Source organism: Acomys russatus, chromosome 5 (genome assembly GCF_903995435.1).
Source record: "Acomys russatus chromosome 5, mAcoRus1.1, whole genome shotgun sequence".
Taxonomy (NCBI): Eukaryota; Metazoa; Chordata; class Mammalia; order Rodentia; family Muridae; genus Acomys; species Acomys russatus.
Window position 1 is genome coordinate 62,318,395 of NC_067141.1, and position 24,172 is coordinate 62,342,566.

The window sequence follows — 24,172 nt, forward strand, 5'->3', positions numbered from 1 at the left end:
GACTTCCAGATAGCCTTGGCTGACTCCCAGACGATCTGATCTGGGGGCCTTTGACCTATCTTGCTACAAATTTCCAGAGCTACTCTTTGTATTAACCTTTCTTGCTATCACAGCTTCTATCTTGTTTCTCAATTACCCTTAAACAACATGTTGTATATAGTTCCTTACTAATCTATGTTACACTTCTAGCATATTTTCTCTGTGCTAGGTGACAACAATCTCCATGTCATTTCTTAGATTATAATTCCCTGTAAAATAACAATTGAATTGTCAAAAACGATTAACTACTAGAAACTAATGCACTGATTTCCATCCTACTTTCATTTCTCTTGCTGTGACAAAATACCTAAACAAAAAGCAACTTAATGGTTTTAAACGGTTTATTTTCAAGGGCTTAGTTGCTAACTCCAACCTGCAGTCTATCGTTACAGAGAAGTTAAGGCTGAAAGCATCTAGTCATATCATACCCACAGTCAAGACCAGAGAAAAGGAAAAAATGTCCACTTAACTGCTCAGCTTGCTTTCTCCAGTCTTCTATATAAGAGTGCAAGACCCACCCCCAGGAAACAGAACAGTGCTGCTCACTTTTAGGCTAGGTCTTCCCACATCAATTCATATGTCCAGACGAATCCACAGGACAGCTAGTCTGGAAACCCCTCTTTGAGGCTCTCTCCCCAGTTGATTCCTGATGACTTCAAATTGACGATTAAAAGTAAACATCACAATGTCTCCTTCAGAACACTGATTCCCTACTGAATAGTCTGTATGGTTTTCTTTTAATATCTAGAAGATTAAGTTCACAAATCTATAAGAAAACTTGAAGATTAGCCATTTCATAATTTCTAGCACTTTGGATTTTGAAACAAACGTTAGTCAATGGAAAGAACAGACACACATCTGCCATTTTATTTTTACTAGAAAAGGCCTTTCTAAAATAGTCTACCAACTGCTTACTAATATTACATTCCAAAAGAATATCTTATCATAAGAAAAATTGAAACATGTCAAAAAGCAGGTATTTGAACTGGAAAAATTAAGCTTTGTGAAAATCACCACATTTTCACTTTTACCATTTTATCCCAGAAAAATAGAAATATGCCAGCAAGTAGCATGGTACTAGGACTGTAAACTAATATTTCCTGTTTTGTTGCATCGATATCACTACACGGTTTATATGACTTTCATGGTTGCCACCTTGACTACACGATTTTCCCTCACTTTTCCTGTGCTTTTTTTTCTCAATTTCAGCCTGTCACAAACTCATATACACCACCTCCTTTCCCTCTACTAAATAAAGACAGTTATATCTATACCTATTTCCTTTTTATGAAAATGTTATGCTCAGCCTGTCTAATACCAAGAAAAAAATCATTTCTATCATGAGTAGGAAGGGGAAACATAAGGACTTAGCAATCTACTCACTATTGCACTGTCAGTGCTTGTGTACTTGTGAACAGTGACCATTGTTTGTTGAAATTATAAGGACAATGTACAGTGCTCATGGCTACACACAGGTTATCTTGTTACCCTTGCATGACTCTGAAAGATAGCAAAATTCCTTACTAGAAAGGAAAAAGAAGGGAAGGAGGGGAGAGAGAGAGGGGGAGGGAGGGAGAGAGAGAGAGAGAGAGAGAGAGAGAGAGAGAGAGAGAGAGAGAGAGAGAGAGAGAGAATAAACGATAGGCAGTTTTTCATGCACATAACCAATAAATGGCAACACACCCAGGGACACTTTCCCCTTAAAGCCTATTTTTTGTGTTCTTTTCAACATACTCTATTTACTAGTGTATAATGGGATGGGGGAATCCTTGAACAAGGAGTTGCAAGACCTACATTTAAATTCCTAAATTTGCTGAATCTGGCTTTGTGATACTGAGTATATTTTTAACTATTTGAACACTCAGCCATCTAGAATGTAAAATTAACACAATATCCATAAATGCATCAGTAATTGAATTGAAGTGCTTTGTAAATTCTAATATATGATTGTGCTACTAGTTTCCAGTTTTTATTTTCTGTCTTCCACACTTCTCATAAATATAACTGACGACAAGGGTAAGAATAGCATGTATAAATATAAACATGTATCTATATGATACATACAAATGTCTTAGTAATAACCTTAAAATAAAAGACCAAGTCTAGCCGGGCAGTGGTGGTGCACGCCTTTAATCCCAGTACTCCAGAGGCAGAGGCAGGTGGATTGCTATGAGTTGGAGGCCAGCCTGGTCTACAAAGTGAGTCCAGGACAGCCAAGGCTACACAGAGAAACCCTGTCTCAAAAAACCAAAAAAACAAAAAACAAAAAAAAGACCAAGTCTAGTCTGGTGTCAGTAAGCAAGGCAATGAAGCGCATACTACACAGTACAGGCCGTGTAACAGCTAAAGACGGAAAACCAACATTGAGTTCTATGTATCTTTTTCAGTTTTCCACCTGAAGAGAAAAAGAGCCAGGTAAGAGATGCTAGTGAGAAGTGTCTTATTTCATCCTCAAAGACTGTCTGTCTGTCCTTCCAGACAAGTGGAAATATGCCAGTTACCAAAAGGAGCACTATGGACTAGAGACTAGGACTAATAATATTCCTCACGTTTATGACCAAATTCCACTTATCACATACAATATCACTGCAAAATATACGTGGAGGGACACTGTACATTTAAAACATCAAAAGATGACAACACTTTATATGAAAAGCTGAAAAAGAAGGCATTGTGACTATGGTTATTCTATATGTCCTGATATGACCTGGGTGGTATTTAACCCAATTACTGTCATCAAGTAACAAACTTGTACAGTAAAGAACATATCCATAATAAATAGACAGTTTAATAAGTTCTGTCTGTGAGTCTTGACATGTTGAGTATGACAGCTATTTGAAGGACTTCTGTATGTGGAAAATCAAATGGCAGAAAAACTAATTCACATCTTAGTCATACCCAGTAAGAAGTCTACCTTGTACATTGTAGCCCATTCAGTTCAAAAAAAAAAGTATCATATACTAGAAAAAGCATGGATTTTGGAGTCTTTGATTAAAATACAGATCACAATTTACAATCTCTAACATAGCCTTTGTGGGACAAGCCAGTCATTCTTACTAAGCTCCAAGTCACCCTCACCTGCCTGAGCAAGCACATAAGTATGCTTGTTCCACGTGTGTTGTAAGAATTAAACAAAGTAGTATCTTTAGTACTTATAATTTTTCTTCTCCTGGTTGTGTTTCATTGTGGAAATAAGTGTAATTTGCATAGACAAGGCAGAAGAAAACTAGACATTGAACCTTAATGTTTTGAAATATTACAGTAATAAATAAAAAGTATTGTATTTCATTTTATGCTTAGATGACAGGATTTAGTCTCATAATTCATTTAAGAAAATGGGGAGTCAAAAGGTCAAGCTGAAACAAAAATCTGTTCTTCTGACTGCTAACTAAATTATAATTTTGGCATATTTGTTATTAAAAGTACCTGAGACTTTTAATAGTTAGTGTCCCAGAGACTCAAATTTAGATTGCCTTTTAGGTGTTCTATAGTTTTGTTGACTATATAAGTAGATATAAGATTAGTTACAGATACTTACTTTCCTAGTCAATTTTTTCTTTTTTTTCAGACAATATTTAAGCATTAATGCTGAAGACAATTTCTAAGAAAGTGAAATACACAAACATTATTTGTTTCGATATATCTGACACGCTAACCCTGGCATTGAGGAACTGGGCCTATAATAAAACATTTATCTAGAGCAGAATGTTGTTGACGCTCAAAAATTAGCTACCTATAATTGCATGTGCTTTGGTTCTCACAATTCATAATGCATTTTTATCCTTTCAAAATACTATAATGTGCTTAGTTTTTATGAGATTTAAACAAATGTTGGCTCAGTACTTAGTTACTCCTTAATAGCCAAAATTGGATGATAAGACTGTACTTGCGAATGCATACCTACTTGAGTACTTTATCTCTGCCTAAAGTAGAATCTACTCCTAATTCTTTGGAGTAGCTGTGTCCCCAAATAAGCAGACCCAAGTTCTGCCTTAATTCACCGCAAGTTAAACTCAGCCTTACCAGACTCAACTGTCACCAAAACCATCCGGTTCTTCTTATCCTTTTGGTCACCTAGAAACACTTCAAGCTAAGGACTCTTAGTTTGTTTAATATCCACAAGACATTTAAATTTCAAGTTCCTCTTTGACTTAATTAAACCTAGCTAATATAACAAAATAATTTTTATGTTGAATTTAAAATAATATTTTCCATGTCAAGCGAAAATGATAAAACCCTAAGATTTTAGGGCAGTGATTATCAGCCCTGGCTGCACAGTAAAGTCATCTGAGGAGCTTTCAAACCACTGATTTGGAGTGGAGCTTAAACATAACCTGAATTTCTCACTCTATGATCCTATTTTTTCTGGTTCCGGGAGGAGGGGGCTGTGGGGGAATTAAATGAAAAAGGATTCCACATAATTTGAACCTACTTGATTCAATTTTCAGATAATTAAGATTCCATATTCCAAGAAATATCTAATATATCTAGCATAAATACATATTGGAACTTACATAAACAGTGAAAGCCCACACAGTGGAGGACCATCACCAAATGAGGAAAACTATGCATGCTTGTTTTGTGTGTGTGTGCATGCGCGAGTGTGGTTTTCCTTTTGAGATATCAATCTTTAGCCCAGAATAACCTGGAGTACACTGTATAGACCAGGTTGGCTTTGAACTTGAAGAGATCATCCTTCCTCAGCCTTCCAAGTGCTAGGGTTATAGCTATGACCCTCCACACCTGACTTCCATTAGTGTTAAGAGATTTTAAACAGTTAAGGTTTCTTCTTTATTTTTTTTTTTCACTTGAGAAATGTTTTCACTTCCCATCATCTACTTAGCACACCTGGAAGTACTGCACAACTCTGATTGCTCCATGGAGGGAGGCAGGAGACTTCTTGCTGGTTACTAAGAATATAAACTGACTGAGCCATTCTAGAGGACTATCTGTCAACATTTTGTAAAGAGAAAAAAAAAAAAAAAAAAAAATATATATATATATATATATATATATATTTACCAACACTCAGCAATACCATACTCATGTAACTCAAAGAAGATTCATAAAGCAATTAGTGTGAGGTCAGACAGCTTAGTATTGAGGAATTGGAAGAACTTAGACACTCATCATCAGAATGGACAAAGGTAGGTAAAATAAGCACAGATGTTAGAAACAATTGTGTACATACAACAGAAACCTTGAATGCTGTAATATGTGAGAAATACAAGAACATATCGTAAATGTGAGTGAAAATTAAATGCACATGTAAAAGAAGTATTTTGAAAGATGATAAAATATCATGGAGCATACATCAAACACATTAGAATTGGCCTGAAATATAACTGCTAACAGGAAAACTAAAAAGCTTTGAGTTTACAAAGCTCAGAAATTTTTGTATGCCTTCAAAATAATATTTAACAAATTTTCTGGAAAATGAATAAAAGGAAAACGTATTTGTTGAGTGGCAACTATGGGCCAGGTATTTTGTTCTCTTCCTTTACAAAGATTAAATAAGAACATTCTATTCAGTAATCTCATAATTTGGCTGGGAAGACAACTACATAGAGTTTAGTGAAACGTACTGTGGAATACTTAAAGGATTATTAATTATTATTTATTTTATAACTGAGGTCTATTACTTGATATATATGCAATTTTACATCACAATGATGACTGAAATATTTTATACTTTTTATGTGTCCAGCTTGAATTGGTGTGGGTAGATTTATTTGACACAATGTCATGCTATATAGCCTAGGCTGACCTCAAACTCAGAATGGCCCTGTCTCAGCCTCTCCATGCTGAGGCTATAGAAGTACACCACCACCCCTGGTCTACGGTCCATTTAACCTGCTTTCTGAGTGGGTCTAGTTAAGGGCTGCTGGCTGCTGTGGAAATGTTACACTGCCATCTGCCGGTAAAAACGCTTCAAATCCTCCATTTACCACATCACTCCCTGCTCCCCACAATCTACTTTACAATTTGTTTGCAAAAATATAAACAAAACCATCATATGTAAACATCATGTCTGGAGTAGGATGATTGGGCTTAAAACAGTCTAAAAAATCATCTATTTCATGTGTCTGGTTTTATAAAGGAGAAATTACAAGAGTTTCTACTTTATTATGGGCTGGGGATTGAACATAGGGCATTGGACATGCAAAAGAAGCATTTTACCACTGAATCATATCCCTAGTTTTCTTTTTGCTTCTTATTTTGAGACAGAGTCTCACTAAGTGGACAAGCTATCCTTGAACTCACTTTGTAGCTTGGGCTTGAACTTGCAATGGTTCTGCCCCCGCCTCCTCAGTAGCTGGAATTACCAACCTGCTTTAAGATTTCATCTTTTTTAAAGTGGAGGAGCATGGCTATGTATGTAAAAGTGTAGACACACAGACAGACAGACAGACAGACAGACAGACAGACAGACACACAAACGTTACACACACATTCTTCCACAGCATTTTTTCTCAGATAAACATAAACTCCTTTAAAGGATTTTGAAAGGGATTTATTTTAAAACTTATATAGAGCCCATTTCTAAGTAGAATTCCTTGGAAGACAGTTTGTTTCAGTATAAAAAGAAGCTTTGAGATTAGACCTAAATTCACTTCACCTATATCATGTATTACAAAGCTTTGAGGGAGATGTTTAGGTTTCCTGTGTCCCCTTTATGCATAAAATAGGATTAGAGTTCTTATAATAATTTGTGGGGAGTATGCAAAAATAAAATACATGTCAGAAAAGTTCAGTGGCTAAACTACCCCCAGATTCTAATTTGCTTTCTAACCTATCCTCAATTGTGGCTAAAAACTAAATCTTGTATCATTTTCTTTAATATTTATATTTTAAATATAAATACTGTAATACTAATTCCATAAAATGCACAGGTAGAATGTAAAATGTGTTGTAATAGTAAACTGCATATCTGAGCAGATCCACCAGCATTAACACAACCTAGATGCTAAATAAAATCCAGTTCCATTATTTCAGAAGACCTTCTAGAATTATACTCCTTTTGGTTAAATATATTTAAATCTTAGCAATTAAGGACATAATCTTTAGCTCCTTAAGATCACAGTAAAACTCACTTTTGTATTCTATATACCACATAACATACAGTCCAGGGGAATAATGAAGGAAGGTATAAGCAATACCAATATGTTATTAGGAGACTAATGTCCCAAAGCCCAAACATAAGTTGACTAGGAAAATACTACAAAGAAGATGAGAATTCTGAGATCAATAAGCCATTGCAAAATATGGAATAAATGCTCATAAAATGACAACTAGTGCCCACAAATACTTCTGTACAGAAAGTCTGAAAGCACAAATAATGAACAAGGATGAGCTAGACAAAAGCAAAATTGGACATGAGCTTGGTCAAGCAGTCTAATCACACACAATGTGCTATTTACATTAGTGAAGAAAAAGCTGTTATCAAATTTATTCAGTGCCTAACATATAAAAGGCATGCTAAAATAAAAGCAAGCCACGTCATCAAAGAGAAAGGCTACATATGAAAGAAAGACTGTCCAAGCAAACAAAAACTACTTTTGCCAAAAAAAAAAAAAAAAAAAAAAAGCTCAATCTGAAAATAAACTTTGCTATATACGTTGTTCTTTCATCACTTCAGGTAAGACATCTCAGCCATGCAAACTAACAATAACACTTAAACTAAACAACTTTCTTGAACACATATTAAAAACAAAAAGCAAGAAAGCATTTTAACTTATTGCTTCATTTCCTCCTTAAAATAATTCTAAAAGATGAGCCCTAATTGCCTCAGTTTTGAAAAGGCATCAGGGGCCATGCTCTAAGTCACTGCAAATCACTGACAAATAAGCAGTAGCCTACAGATTCAAAACCAGATCTGTTGCTCCAAAGGCTAAGGTTTTGTTTTGTTTTGTTTTGTTTTGTTTTTTTGTTTTTTTGGGGGGGGGTTGGTTTTTGGTTTTTTGAGACAGGGTCTCTCTGTGTAGCCTTGGCTGTCCTGGACTCGCTTTGTAGTCCAGGCTGGCCTCGAACTCACAGCGATCCGTCTGCCTCTGCCTCCCGAGTGCTGGGATTAAAGGCGTGCGCCCTTAATCACTGTCAAATTCTGAATTAAACCATGTAACATGTAAGTGGGCTCATACATTTAGAGTTAGTGAACATCTAAATGAATGTGTGTACATATCATTCAACACTTTCATTAGCTTTCTTTCCTTAATCTAACTAATACTTGCTTCTACATAATAGTTTTTTGGTTTGGGGTTTGTTGTTGTTGTTGTTGTTGTTGTTGTTGTTGTTGTTGTTGTTTGAGGGGTTTTGTTTGTTCATTGTTTGCTTTGCTTTTCAAGATAGGGTTTCTCTGTGTATCCTAGCCATACCTACAGAGGTCAGAAGAGGGCACTGGATCCCTTAGGACTGAAGTCACAGAGGGTTGTAAGCTGCCAACTGGGGGCAGGGAATAGAAGCCTGGTCTTCTGCTAGAACAAGTGCTCTTAATCACTGAGCCATCATCTGACCATCCCTTGATTTTCTTTATAGATTTTTTAACCAATAAATAAATCTATACCAATGATTATGTTCACTCTCATCAAGCATACTATCATTAGAAAAAACCTCAGAAATCTCCTAATTTCATTCTTATTCGTGTACACATTCATTCAGATTCATTTTCACTCAATTGCTCTCATGCATCAATGCATATGCTGGACAGAACAGTGGGCATGCTTGAAAAAGGTAAACAAGTTTTATATACCCTGATTTGTGAGTGGTTTTAAGTACCCACGAGAAGCCTGAAGGCAGATAAAGGTACTTAGCACCAAGCCTAATACCTGAGTTCAATCCTTGGCGCTAACATAGTGGAAGGAGAAAACTAAGTCCTGTAAGTTGTTTTCTAACTTATGTATATGCGGGTGACCATTCGCACATACACACAAATCATAAATAAATAAATATACTTTTCTAAAAGTCTAAAGGACATGAACCATTCTATACTTTGTGAACTCACAAAATCAAACAGCTAAACCTTCAACAAATAAAACCCCAAAATATTTTTCAGGAAAAGACTTAAATATAAAAGATGGAGGATGGAGGCATGCTATGAAGCTCAACCTTCTGGGCATGACAGTGCTATTGCACTCATCACCTGTTTGGAGCTTGGTCCTCAGTGTAATGCTACTAGCTTTTAACAGATAATCATTGTGGGAGCTTGTTACTGGCCCTTCCCAGGGGTTGGCTTCTGGGCTTGCCATGTGTTCTTATGGTTGTACACTGAGGACCAAGCTCCAAACAGATGAACTAATGGTATACACACATACCCAAACCACAATAGAACAATACAAGTATCTTTTTGTAACTTGTATCGCTTAGCAATATAACTATAGTTTAGTAGTTTTATTTTTTAATCTTCATATGAAATAAAGGTTTTTTGCATGTCACAAAAAATTCCTGAGGGATTAAACGTAAAGGATACTACTGTCTTACAATCGGAAAATCTTTTCTTTGCAACAAATGGTGAAAATAAGTGATATTTAAGTGATCAGTCCTAAATAGGGCAAATATTTATGCTGCCCTACCTAAAGTTCAGGAAACACCATAGAAGAGAGGGAAAAGAAATCTAAGAGACAGAAGACAGAGTGAAATGCTATCTTCTGAATATGCACAGCCAGTGCGATCATGACTTCAGAACAGCTGTGGCTATATTCAGCAAATCTACACAAGAATGAGCCTATCAACTCAGGGTCAGGGCAGGGCCCATGGGACCTGCTCCTCCCTGCTAAGCCACTGGTACTGATGGATTCTGAAGAGGGGGCAGTCAAATCTTCAGTTGCAGACCTTCTGATGAAACCACTAAGCTTCAATGAATAGTTCCAAAGCCATGGTCACACAGATGATCCTGATTAAATTCAGTGGGTCTCAAAACAACAACAACCAAAAATTAAAAACAAAAACAAAAAACCTGAATGCCTCGAAGGGAATTGTGGTCAGTAATGTTAGACAAGCTGAAAGGGTTGTATTTATATATTGGGAATATATGCAAAAACCACTAAGTGAAAAGAGCCCATGTATGTGAGACAGCAAGCAGGGTGACGTGGGGGGCTGGTACAGAAAAGGGAAGAGGGAAAATGACACATTTAGGATTTCAAGAATAATAAAAGAATAAATTTGTCCAAAACCTCAACTATATTAGCTGCTATTTGTGATTTAAAATATAAAATTTAATAAAAGTAAAACAAACCATTAAAAATCATTAAAGGTGAGAATTTAGGCATAAGGAAGTGGGTAGGGTGAGGAGAAAAATAGAAAAGATAAAGGACGACAGTACAAAGATTACATATTTATGAAATTTTCAAAGAACAGATTCAATAAACATTTTAAATAGTCTTGAAAGAAACTGATTTTTCGAAAAAGAAAAATTAAATATAAAGGCAAAACTAAATAAAAAGAGCATAAAAATATACCAAAATGGGTTTAAGAAAGATCTAACATAAAAACATATTTGGGTACAAGCAAAAATACCAAGTTACTTACAGGGGTGAAAATCAAACTTATCATCAGTTCTCAACACCAATAATTTATTTTGGGCAATAAATAAAACAACAGGCTGGAGCTACCCAATAGCTGAAAATGTAAACCAGGGATTTTACATGAAACCAAAATGATGATGTCCATGTATAAGGCCAGAGAAAAACCATTAGGAGATGTAATAACCCAAAGAATGCTCCCAGGAGCCCTTCCTTCCAGGAAAAAAAAAAATCTGTTAGAAAACAAACTCCACGTGGCATAAATGACTGATGAGATTTCTATTTAAGAACTGACTATAATCATTTACTTACATTTACTTATAGAACTAAGACTAACAATGGTGCCAAGGAATAGAACACAGGAGACAACAGCCATCGTCTCTAACAATGCAGATCCAGTACCACAAATAAGCACTAAGCCAAGTATGAGAAAGTATACAGTAAGTTTTCTTGATTTACTGGAGTAAAAAAAAAAAATAGTACTTTAAATCAGATGCTGAGAGAGAAGGGGCAACCAACAAAGGCTAGGCTTCATTTTGTTATGGCTTTATATTAGAAAGAAAAGAATAAAGAAACCAAGAGCACAAGCCGACTCCTGTGTCGCCTAGGGAAGGCCGGCTTCTTAAATATAGATAGATCTGCTGATTTGACCTTTTTGATGTAAAGTTTTACTCAAATATAAAAGAAAAATAATTTTAAAGTATCTCTCAAATTTAAAAGTAAAGCAAGGCAATCTAAATATGTGTCCAGGTAGAACTTAACCACACGTGGAAAAATTAGAAGTGATTTATATGTCAGAATATTACTGTACATCTCTAATGATCCCTATAGAATGTTAGTATTGCTTTTGGTATTGTTACTCCTAAACTGTTATATGTATAACATGGTTAATAAATCAAATACATTTTATGTGACAGTCTTTTAATCTATAATACACAGCATTCAGGAGAGTTGGAGTTCTCAGTATAGATAAAGGGAACCATCGTTAGAACAATGCATAATATCAAAAATCAAACAAACCTATGAGGCTGAGTAAAAATCTTATAGCTCTGAATCTGAATAAAGAGAAACCCAAACTACATGTGTATGAAAACACCTATGAACATGGAAACACACTAGTTAGTAAGATAATTACAAACACAACTTCTTCTAAAAGTTCAAATGAAATAACCCTGACTGGATAGACAATGTCACTCACAGATAATTAAATGAAAATTGCAGCATAAGGCATGGGATACCTCCCTAAGAGTTACAACTGGGGCTACTGTCGTTGCCCTTGATTACCCTCAATAGGTACGTGGTTAGTAAGACCCTGTTGCTGAGCTGTAGAGATGCCTCCCCAATTAAAAGGACTGGCTGCTCTTCCAGAGGACCTGGGTTTGATTCCCAGCACCCCCATAGCAGCTCACTTTCTGTAACTCCAGCTCTGGGGGATCTACAGACACCAAGCACATGCAAGGTGCACAAACATATGCACACAAAACACACATAAAATAATAAGAAAAATCTTAAGATGATATTTTAAAGAACCTATTGCTGAAGACACACACACTTTGACAATAGGACATAGAAAAATAATCTCAAACTGATCAGGAAGTTTCCTGCCTTCTGGCTAACTGTTGTAGTGCCAAAAGGTGCAAGTCAAGCTGCTAGAAGGACAGAGAACATCAGTGGTCTTCCCCATCACTAGACTCTTCCTGCTGCAATACCAACCTGCCAGGCAAGACACATCCACTGGTGCGATAGGCACATGATTGTTATGGGGCAACTAACACCATTCTGATTCTATTTGAGGCCTGCTCCAGAAAAGGGAATTTCACACCAGGTACTATACCTTTGGTCAAAAGCCTGTGGCTGGGGAGGTCAGCTGCCCTAGTGTACAACTTGCCTTTATTTTGACAAATAATCATGCTGTCAAATTGCCTTGTAAATATTTATGTTATAGCCATAGTCCTGAGAAGCTCTCAACCTTTGTCAAAAAAGTTTCAGGGAACAACAGTCAATAGAGTTGTGTAACTGATCAAAATGATAAAATATAAATACGTGTGTGTGTGTGTGTGTGTGTGTGTGTGTGTGTGTGTGTGCGTGTGTGTGCGCGCGCGCGTGTGTGTGTGCGTGCGTGTGTGTGCGTGTGCGTGTGTGTGTGTGTGTGCGCGCGTGCGTGCGCGCGCGCGCGCGCGTGAGTGCGTGTGTGTGTGTGTGCGTGTGTGTGTGTGTGTACGTACTCAGTGCTCAGCCTTAAATGGGACTTCTTTATCACACTACTACCGCCACAAGGCTCAGGGAATATCTCAGCACCTCAGCAGAGCAAATGGAAAGAATGAAGCCAGAGGATGGGGAAAAGAATGCTGTTTACTGTCTTCTAGACATCACATGACTATCACACTCATTAACTCAAAGCAACTGTGGTTATCTGCACAGATCAAGCTAGCCAAAAATTCCAGTAATGCTGGGTAATTTTATGTCAACATGACACACTAAAGTCAGCTGACAAGAGGGAACCTCAGTTAAGAAAATGCTTCCATAATAAAGGGCTCTTGGTAAAGCATTTTCTTAATGACTGATGTGGAAGGGCCCAACCCATGGTGGGTGTTACCATCACTGGGCTGGTAGGCCTGGGTTCTATAAGAAAGCAGGTTAAGGAAGGTATGTAGGGCAAGCCAGTAAGCAACACCTGCTATGACCTGTGCAGTCTTCTGCCTCCAGGTTCCTGGCCTGTTTGAGTTCCTGTCCTGATTTCCTTCAGTGGTGGACTACAGAAGCAGAACCCTAAGTCAAATAAACCCTTTACTCCCCTACTTGCTTTTGGTCATGGTGCCTTATCATAGCAATATGCCCCAAACTAAGACACCAGCATAGATGGGGAAGTTCCTCTCCAGGTTTACACATTACTGTACAAGTAATACTGGCTGAGGGAGAAAGAATCACTCTTTTCTATGGTGTAGCCACTGGCAGTTTCATGCTCCAGTGAACAATCCCATACTCACAGACATACGGGCAGCACTAATGAGCTTACTGGGTTATCAAAAATAGCAAAGAAGCAACAAAGAGCATGACGTTGAGAGGGGAATGTGTTGGAGGGCATGGGAGGTGTTGGAGGAGCGAAACGGAACCGGGCGTAAAGAGTGTCATATTTCATTCTATACATATATAAGATTCTCCAAAATAAAAAATTTAAAAACAAAAATAAAAGAATATACAAAAATTCAGGATTTATTCTAACTTAAAATAAACAGACTTCCTAATTCCATTCACTGAAATAGCCTGGAACAAAATGACAAGTTTGGTGGGTGTTTTATGTGATTTGATTGTTAAAAACCTTTAAATACATAACAAAAATCGCTAAGGCTTAGCCCAATGCTGAAAAGTCCAAAAACAGTATTTACTTGTGAGTGAAACTGGAAATAACATAGTGATAGCATAGAATCAAAGTTTAAGTTATCTGACAACATGCTTTTGATAGTAAATAAATGAAAATTCTTTAACAAATACCTGTGGCCTTTACTGACAGAGCCCCAAACCCCTGTTTATTTTTTAATATATTTTATTAATTTATTCATATTACATCTCAATTGTTATCCCATCCCTGTATCCTCCCATTCTTCCCTCCCTCCCATTTTCCCCCTATTCCCCTCCCCTATGACTGTGACTGAGGGGGACATCCTCCCCCTGTATATGCTCATAGGGTATCAAGTGTCTTTTTGGTAGCCTGCTATCCTTCCTCTGAGTGCCACCAGGCCTCCCCATCCAGGGAATGTGGTCAAATATGGGGCACCAGAGTTCGTGTGAAAGTCAGACCCCACTCTCCACTCAACTGTGGAGAATGTCCTGTCCATTGGCTAGATCTGGGTAGGGGTTCGAAGTTTACTGCACGTACTGTCCTTGGCTGGTGCCATAAAACCCCTGTTTATATATCCCAACTTTTTTCTTTATTTTTTATAATCTTTTCATTACATAATGTTTTTGTAAGCAAAAACTAAGTCATTAAGAATTCCACAAAACTCGCTGGGCATGGTGGCACATGCCTTTAATCCCAGCACTCAGGAGGCAGAGGCAGGCAGATCGATGTCAGTTCAAGGCCAGCCTGGTCTACAAAACGAGTCCAGGACAGCCAAGGCTACACAGAGAAACCCTGTCTTAAAAAAAAAAAAAAAAAAAAAAGAATTCCACAAAACTCAGGCTGTTAGGGCTCATATTCATCTCAAATTCATAAGTTAAGAAATGCATCCTGAGCCAGGTGGTGGTGGCACACACCTTTTAAATCCCACCATCTAGGAGGCAGAGGCAGGTGGTTCTCTGAGTTTGAGGCCAGCCTGGTCTAAAGAAAAGAAGAGGAGGAGGAAGAGGGAGAAGCTAAAATATTTACAAAGAGTTTAGGAAAAAGAAATAAAAAGGAAGACAAAAAAATTCTCAAAACTTTGTTAATCACTGAACTTAAGTGATAGAGGCTCATTATACATTTCTACTTTGAGATCTTATGGAGACACTCTATAACAAAAGGAATTTTTAATGCTACACACACACACACACACACACACACACGATCGCCTTTGAACTCTCTCTTCATGTCTATGTTTTTTAGCTCAAATGTAACAATTGACAAAAGATAGAGTAAGGAAAATAGAATCTAAGACTTTAGAGTTCTAACTAGACACTAAAATTTGGAAAAATCGGGCTCTTTATAACCTCCCTGCCCCCCAACGTACATAAACACACACATACACACACACACACACACACACCAGGGCGGGATGGACCCACACATGCAGGTTTTAGATTCATTACCAAAAAAGCAAAGGAGACATGTCTACTGAACTTGTTTCATGTAGAAATTTGTTCAAAGTACGTATTAAATAGACAGAGGGAGGGAGAGGCACATAAATGATCCACTAACAGAACCCACTAAGAAAAAAAAAGAAGAATACAAGCGAGGAGTTGCTATTATACACAATGGGAACAAAGAAACAGTCAGGATGCTCTGGGCCAGTGAAGTTATATAAATATTTCTGCTATCAGAGACATGACTTTTAAGATACAATCTCAACCAAACCCTCTTAGAAGATAAAGGCAAACAGATTCTCAGGTCATACAACCTTCACCATTTGTATAAATGAAAACTAGCCAAGTTCCAATTACGGTAAGAAGTCTAGAGAAAGGGGAACGGAAATTAAAAGCTAAGCTTGGAGGTCCTGAACTGTAATTTCTCAATCAATGGAAATGAAAGAAGGCTTTCAACTCCTACTCAGCAGGAATGCATGGCAAGAAACACTTCTTTGAGGCCAGGTGGTGGTGGCGCACGCCTTTCATCCCAGTACTCAGGAAGCAGAGGCAGGTGGATCTCTGTAAGTTCAAAGCCAGCCTGGTGAACAGTCAGGACAGTCAACACTACACAGAGAAAGTCTGTCTCAAAAAACAAAAACAGCCAGGCATGGTGGCACACGCCTTTAATCCCAGCACTCGGGAGGCAGAAGCAGGCTGATCGCTGTGAGTTCGAGGCCAGCCTGGTCTATAAAGTGAGTCCAGGATGGCCAAGGCTACACAGAGAAACCCTGTCTCGAAAAACCAAAACAAAAACAAAAACAGAAACAAATCCCAAACAACAAAAACAAAACAAAACACCTCTTTAAGGCCAAGGGCAAGTTTGAGGCTTTCAGTTTTCCTTTCTGAGATCATTTCTTTCTTTCTTTCTTTTTTTTTTTTTTTTTTTTTTTTAAGGACAGGGTTTCTCTGTGTAACAGCCCTGGCTGTGCTGAACTTGCTTTGTAGACCAGGATGGCCTCGAACTCACAGAGATCCATCTGCCTCTGCCTCCAAGTGCTAGGATTACAGGTGTGCACCACCTTGCCTGGCTCTGAGATCATTTTTTAAGAAGCCAAATACAGATAATAAAATTCTTTAACAAGATGTCACTGTAGCTTATCTAAAAAGAAACTGTTGCCACCCCAACCCCAAAACACAAATAATTCTCCACAGAATAAGCCAGTGAGCAAGTCTTCACATAGCATAAGAACAAACACAAATGCTCATCTGGGAAATTCACTTCACCCACAGCAGACTTAATTATCTCACATGTACCACTTCTGAAACTCTGACAAAAATTCCACAAGAGTGCACTCTTCTAACCCACTGTGTCATGAAAGAATAATCATTTAATATTGGAGCTAGAAAAGACCTAAGAAACAATTTAATTCAATCCTTCATCTGGGATGCTTGTAAGGCCAGAAAGGGAAAAGTCAAATAGTAAGTGACTCAGCTAAATCGAGATCCAGTCTCTCCAAACCTCAGTATTAGTTTCGTCAAAAAAAAAAGAAGAAGAAGAAGAAGAAGTGTGCCATAGGTCAGTGAAACAGCAATGGCGACAGCTCACTTAGCAGCTACAGGGTCTTCAGTGCGTCTTAGTTGCTCTCTTTACCAGAGCCAAGAACTATCGCAACTGTTTCATGTATCACTGAACATCGTTAATTGTTAGTGTGCAAACCCCATGGCAAAGCACTATTGTGTCATGCTTGGGTACGTGTAGCATTTTGCCTATGCAAAAATGTTTTTTAAGAACCTTTTCTTCCAGTCCAAAGACTTCGTGCATGTGCTTCAGATAGCCTTTGGGAGGGGGTGCGGGGGGGGGGTGTAGGGGTGGGGGGGTTGGTGGTGGTGGTGGTGGTGGTGGTGGTGGTGGTGGTGGTGTGGTAGTGGTGGGGGGGAGGGTGGTCCCTTCTTTTCTATGGTGCCCTCAGACTTTCACAGCCTCATCCAACTTATATTTATAATGGTCTTTAAACATTCCAGAATTTTTTAAAATCAGTGGTACTTCTTTAAATTTTTGTTTAGAGTTTTGAAAATCAGGGAGCTGGCAAAAGGCTGCTATTAGTAACAATAGACAAGCAACAATATTGAGTTCTATTTTCTACAGAGGTTATTAAAACAGTGAAAATGACACAAATACTTAGAGGCAAGTTTATTTTTCAAGCCACAGAGGTGTTATTCAGTTCTTTGGAAGCACCAGGAAGTGACTTAGGTACCAGAAAAATGATTAAAATATACAAATATTATTCTGCCATAATACTGGAAAATATTAATAATTTAAAATAACATAGAAATATATGCATATAATCATTTATATCTCTACCACCTAGGTAAAATATAAACAGTAAATTATGGGCCTATATTGTCTAGTCATAATCTTTAAATTACCTGGTAAATTGTGAAATAGGACAGAGGAGAAAATGGATAATGACTGCCATCTTGTGGGGATTTACCTAATTACAGGGAAAATATTTAAAACAAAATGCTGGGAAATTGCTAGAAGTTGATATACCATCACTCACATAATATAAATCAATATATATGAATTCATATAATATAAATAATCTACCTCCCAGAGGTAGAAATAGTATAAAGACAACTTACTATGTATGTATTTTATATTATAAAACCCACATGTACATATGCATACACATTCGCAACACTCAAGGGATTCAGAGCTATTTGAATCATTTAAAGAAATACATCAGAACAAAAAAGTTTGCTAAGATCCTAAAATAAACTAAATCCTAACTTTAAACAAGTAAAATGTTTGTATTTCTGCAGAGTCTACTGATCTGCATTTTGATAGCAGTATTACTGTAAATCAATTTTGTCAGTATTAAGGTTCCATTTCTTTCTTTCTTATGAGAATAAAATGCCTTACTTAATACTTCTACACTTAGTTTTTACCCAAAACTTAAACAAAGGAAGAAGGTCCTTAGCAGATACTGAATACACCCTATTCAGAACAAATATTGTAACCATTACCCCTGTCACTTATCTGCAGGGAAAATATTCTAAGACCTGTCAATAAATACCTAAAACCATTGGCAATATCAAGCTCTATAAATACTTTTTTCTTTATATGTACACATACAAATTTGATATCTTACTAAGCACTTATAATACAGTACAGAAATACATTTTGATGTCTGAGATACAAAAGCAAAATCAGAGTAAGTTTACCTTTCACTCCATAATTTATGTACAGAAGATTCATGATTACCATACCAGCATCATCATATGGTTCTCTTTCTTTAATAAGTCAAGACATTCACTTACAGGAAGCCTTTATCTAAATTCTACCAATACACTTGGACTTTGGAGGCATTATTAACTAAAATAGGGTTACCTAACACAAGCGCTGTTACACCACAGTCAATCTGGCAACTGAGAGCTAGTGGGCACGCAGTCCATGCAGCACAGACGCCACAGACAGAGGATGACTCACATCCTGCATGGAACACCATTAGAATTCACTGTGCTACTCGGGACAGATGCAATTTAAAACATGAACTTGCCACTAAAATTTTCTGTTCCATATTTTCAGACTCAGTTAATCACAAGCAGTAAGACCACAGAAACCAAGGCCACAGATAAAGAGGACACATTTGTGACAAGCAAGGTAGACAATATTCAGCAAAAAAAAAAAAAAAAACAAAAAAACAAAAACAAAAAACAAAAAAAACCAAATTAGTTGCACAAATTAGAATACCAAGAATCAAAGAAATCATAAATAAAACAATCACAAGTTTTATTTTTGACTAATTATAGAAGAGAAAATAAGATACCCAAAATATTAGTACCCAATAATACAGCTAATTTTGACCAAGACTATAATAACATGCGTTTCACATCTGTTTCCTTTTTTCTTTAACTTTTTTGAGACAGACTTTCTCTGTATAGCCCTGGCTGTCCTAGAACTTACTTTGTAGACCAGGCTGCCCTCGAACTTACAGAGATCTGCCTGCCTCATCCTCATGAGTGCTGGGATTAAAGGTATGTGCAGCTCCCATCACCACCACCACCAGGCCCTCATCTATTTCTAGTAGACAAATAAAATGATATAATACTAATAGGAGACAAATTGTCAATATATATCAAAGGCACTAAATATTCACATTTATTTATTTATTTACCAATTCCCGCTATTAAATTATTCTACAGAAATAGAGTGATGCATTAAGTATTCATGTACAAACATAACCACCAATTGTTATTTGTAAGCTGGGAAGAGTCTAAGCACGTAAATAAAAAGATGGTTAAATAACTCATATTATGTCCATCCAGCATAACAACAGTGTTTATCCACACAAAATTGTCTTCTACCCTGACAGCCCACGTCAAGGACAATGATGAGCTGACCTTCTGGGAAGAGAAACTACAAGACCAGGTAAAAATGTTCACGTAAGACTCCTTAGTTGGAAAATAAGCTATTAAAAAGAACAAGCCATCAATAGCTGGAAAAATTATCAGGTACAAGAGTAGTTGCAAATTCTGTGCCATATTTTAACAAATAAAATGTACACATTTTAGTTCATTAATTACATATATTTACTGCCTCATAAAATATGTACTCTTAAAATACAAAAAAAAAAGTCAGAGGCTATCAATGTAGCTTAGTAACAAAATATTTGCCTAGAATTCAGAAGGCCCTGAACTTAATCCCCCTCACTGGCCACCCTACCTTCCTCCCCTCTCACTCCACCCCCAAAAGATATATAGGAGGTGAGTTCAGTGGTTGAAGGCACTTGCCATGCAAGCAGGAAGCATGAGGGTCAGAGGTCAGGTGCCAAGAACTCCTGCAAATGCCAGGTGGGCTTGGTAATCCACTACACTGCAGTGTTCAGAGGCAGATCTAGGAAAGCCTCTGACGGAAGTGGATAGCTAGAGCAGCTATACTGAAGGGCTCTGGGTTCAGCTCAAAGTTCCTATCTCAGTGAATACAGTGGACAGTGACAGAGGAAGACTCCAGATAGCAAGCTCATGCCTCACACATGGACACACATACATATGCAGTGGCACAGGCAAAAATTCATAACCAAACACTACACATACATGAGAAAGAGAAAAAAGATAAGAACTTTGGAAGTAAACTTTATATTATAATTGAGTTGCATGGGTACAATACTGCACATTAAAGTAGGAATATATATAATGTGTGTGAAGAATAATCTTACATTTGAATTCTACACCAATGTATCTAAAATTAAACTTATTTTGCATCTATATACAAAATTCTATACCAGTGAATTAAAAATAACCTTGTGACAATTAAAGTATTAAGCTGAGGAGTAGATTCACTAATCTACTTTTTGTCCTATCACCATGGTCATGTCACTTACTAGTCTTTTTATCACATGAATATACATCCTAGGTGTAACAGATAGATATAATTCTGTAGAAAGAAAGGTAAAATAGTTAGATAAAGTTTTCAAAAACCTCAGAGACCTACAGAATATGGCATTTAAATTTTTTTATTATTTCAAAGATATATTTACAATGAGACAGGTTAACTCCTGGCAACACGCAGCCTACCTCAAAGAAGATGATGAGCATCAAAGCACCTCCTTATGGAGATGGCTTCAAATGTGACAAACAAGCTACTGGGCAAGATGTCTTCATTTCTACCACAAACAGAACTCTGACTAAAATAGGGCAAGCTTGGATGAAGGCAGAGTTGACGGCCAAACTCTGCCAATACAAGGTAAGCAAGTCCTCAATAGTTCCTGCCTCACAAATATGTCCGTCAGATATACTGGGCCAGAAGGCTGAAGAAGATGCTCCAATGTTAAAAAGAGTTTTGAGTGACTGCTCAGGAAGCAAACCGTGTCTTGTCATCTTTTCATTTGGAAAGCTGCTATGTGCATTGCTTGTCTACTCGGGTAATTAACTTTATTCCTTCTCAAGTCTCTGATGGGGTTAAAGACCAGATAGTTTAGTTTTACAATTAAACTTAGTTGTTTAGAGGTTAAGATGTTTTTAGGTCTAGATAGATGTTTTAAGCTGATAATGATCAGATATGATACTGATTTACAGTCAAAATTTTAGAGGCACCAAGATAGGAAAGATATTTTCTTCAAGGCTTCCAAATACAAATATCCAAAACACTAAGAATGTAACATTTATATAATCCCTAATTTTTTCATGGTTCTTCTTGCTGTAGGTAGTTTATATATGTGTAATAATATAAATGTATACATGAAAATATTTAATAAAAATTGTAAAAAGAAAGAAAATTAACTGAAAAAAGGGATAAGAACTTTGAATAGTCTCCTAGATGTCAAGAAAATCAGGGGGAAAAGATGATATATTTTGTTCTATTTTGCTTTGGATGGGAAAACTCAAACCAATGATTAAATAGAAAGAAAAGTGAAATTTAGGACTCAGTTTAGGAAGGAAATCTACTGATTGAAGCTGTTTAACAAAGACGGAATGGCTTTCTTCTGAGGCAGCAAGAACTGTGTCACTGATAAAGTCGAAAGGGATCACTGGAGAGCCTCTGCTCCTCTCTGAGGCACTCTTCTGTCCGCTCCCCACCCCCCTTCCTTCCCACCCCGCCTTCAAACTCTGTACTCCTAACTTATTAAATAATGCGGGGCCATTAAAAAAAAGAAATGCATTCTGTTTATCTTAGTCATTATCTCAATAGAACAGCCAGCACATATATAGTATAATAAAATACAAACTCACAGACACCTAAGAAAAAAATGAAAACATCAAAATGTCTACTAAAGACTACAATTTAATATATGTTTACCTCATTTCAAAATAAAGTGATATGGAAACCTCAAACTTAATAAATCATAGGCAGAAGGCCATTCAAATTATTTTAACAATGACATCTTTTGACATCTTTATGAATATAAAGATGCCAAAAATTCCAAAAGCCATAAATATCCTCTGGGTTTATAAGTTATTTTTGCCATTCTTCATAGTTTTCTGTATTTTTTAAAGTTCTCTTAAAACCATTTATTACTTGTATAAACAAATACAGTAAATATAAAAACACTGTCACTATTTTTAGAAATTTAGAACATAATAACAATTCTAAGAAATAAGATTTAAATCATAATGTCAAAGGATGGTAGTTAAGAACTTCCAAAATTCCAATTTTATTCTAACTATTGTTGCTCTAAGTCGATATACATTCTATTAAAGAAAGGCTTAAGGCAAAAATAATGCTCTTAATGCCAGTACTATCTTCATGCTTAATGAATGCCTGTAACTCTAGCATTTGAGAGGCTGAGACAATAGGGAATACACATTGAAGGCTGCCTGGGCTACACAGCAATGTCCTATATAAAAAAGAACTATACGTTCCTTTTGAAGTGGTGACACGCACTTTAACCAGAACCTGGGAAGCAAAATCAGGAGGATAAAAGGCCGGTGTGGGCTTCACAGCCAGACCTGGTCTTTAAACAATAAATGCATAAATCACAAGGCATTATATTAAAAAGGAGAGGTAGCTTATCAAATATTACTTGGTAAGATTTCTTTGAGAGCTTAAAAATGCATTTAAATTCAAGTCCTAGTTCTACCATATACTAATTGATAATATACAAGTCATCTTAGACTCTATAATCTCTGATTTTTTTCACTAGCAAAAGGGCCACGAGAACAGTGACATCTATATCCATGGGGCTGTTTGAAAAAAAACTGAAAATAAAATGCCCAGTCCAATGACTGGAACATAGAAATCAACAAAAAAAAATAGTTGTCCTTTTATTTTGATATGCTTAATATTTAATTTATAAGCTTTTATTTCATCTATACTGTAAATATACCTGTTATAAAAAGTAAGGCATATCTATAAATATGCTCTGTAGACTGTCATCAGACCTTAACCTCATGAACATAAAGCAATCAATGCTTCTCAGATTTTAATACCCACACTTTGGATCTCCAAAATGCAGATTCTGATTCTGTGTCTATTGTGGTACCTGCGATACTGTGATTCTTGTAAGCTCCCAGACAGCATTAATGTTGGTCCATTATCACCACTTTAAAGGATAAGACAGTGATACATCACATCAACTTTATAGACAAGAATAAGGAAAACACAAATTGTGGCTAAGAAAGTTGTTTCTGATTGTGCAATTCAGAACAATTCCCAGCTCTGCCTCATGACCACTCCCAGCTAAACAGGAACCCAATAAATAGAACTGAGTTCTGTCTATTAATAAGAAACCAAGGTGAACATTGGAATTACTAGCCTCAGAAGTCAACAAATATGAGTTTGAAACCAAGATCCTAGCCGGTAGAGAGAGCACTTGCCTAGTATATGTAAAGCCTTAGGCTTGATGGCACCAACAGAAAAATAAAAACAAATAAATAGATCCCAACTCCACTATGGTATCCAAGTGACCATGAACAAATTACCTAGACTTTCTAACCTTCTATCATACCATCAGCAAAAGTTAATATTAACATGATCAATTTGTGTATTTTTGAGATTAAGTAAATTAAAGTGTATAAAAGTAGTTGTCTCATAGCACAGTAAATGTTCAATAAAAGAAAGGTTTGATTACTACCAAGAGGTTGTCCCCAGGGGGTCTTCTACAATGAAGAAAAGGGGGTGGTTAATCATGAAATGTTTAAAAGAACCTGTGTTCTAGGCATATATTCCCCTTAAAATAAATCTGCCTTAATCTCAGCACTTAAGAGGCAGTGGCAGGTGGATCTCTTAGTTCGAAGCCAGCCTGGTCTACAGAGTGAATTTCAGGACAGCCAGGGCTACACAGAGAAACCCCGTCCCAAAACACAAAAACAAAAACAAAACAAGAAAAAAATCTGCTGGGCTTCAAACAACCCCA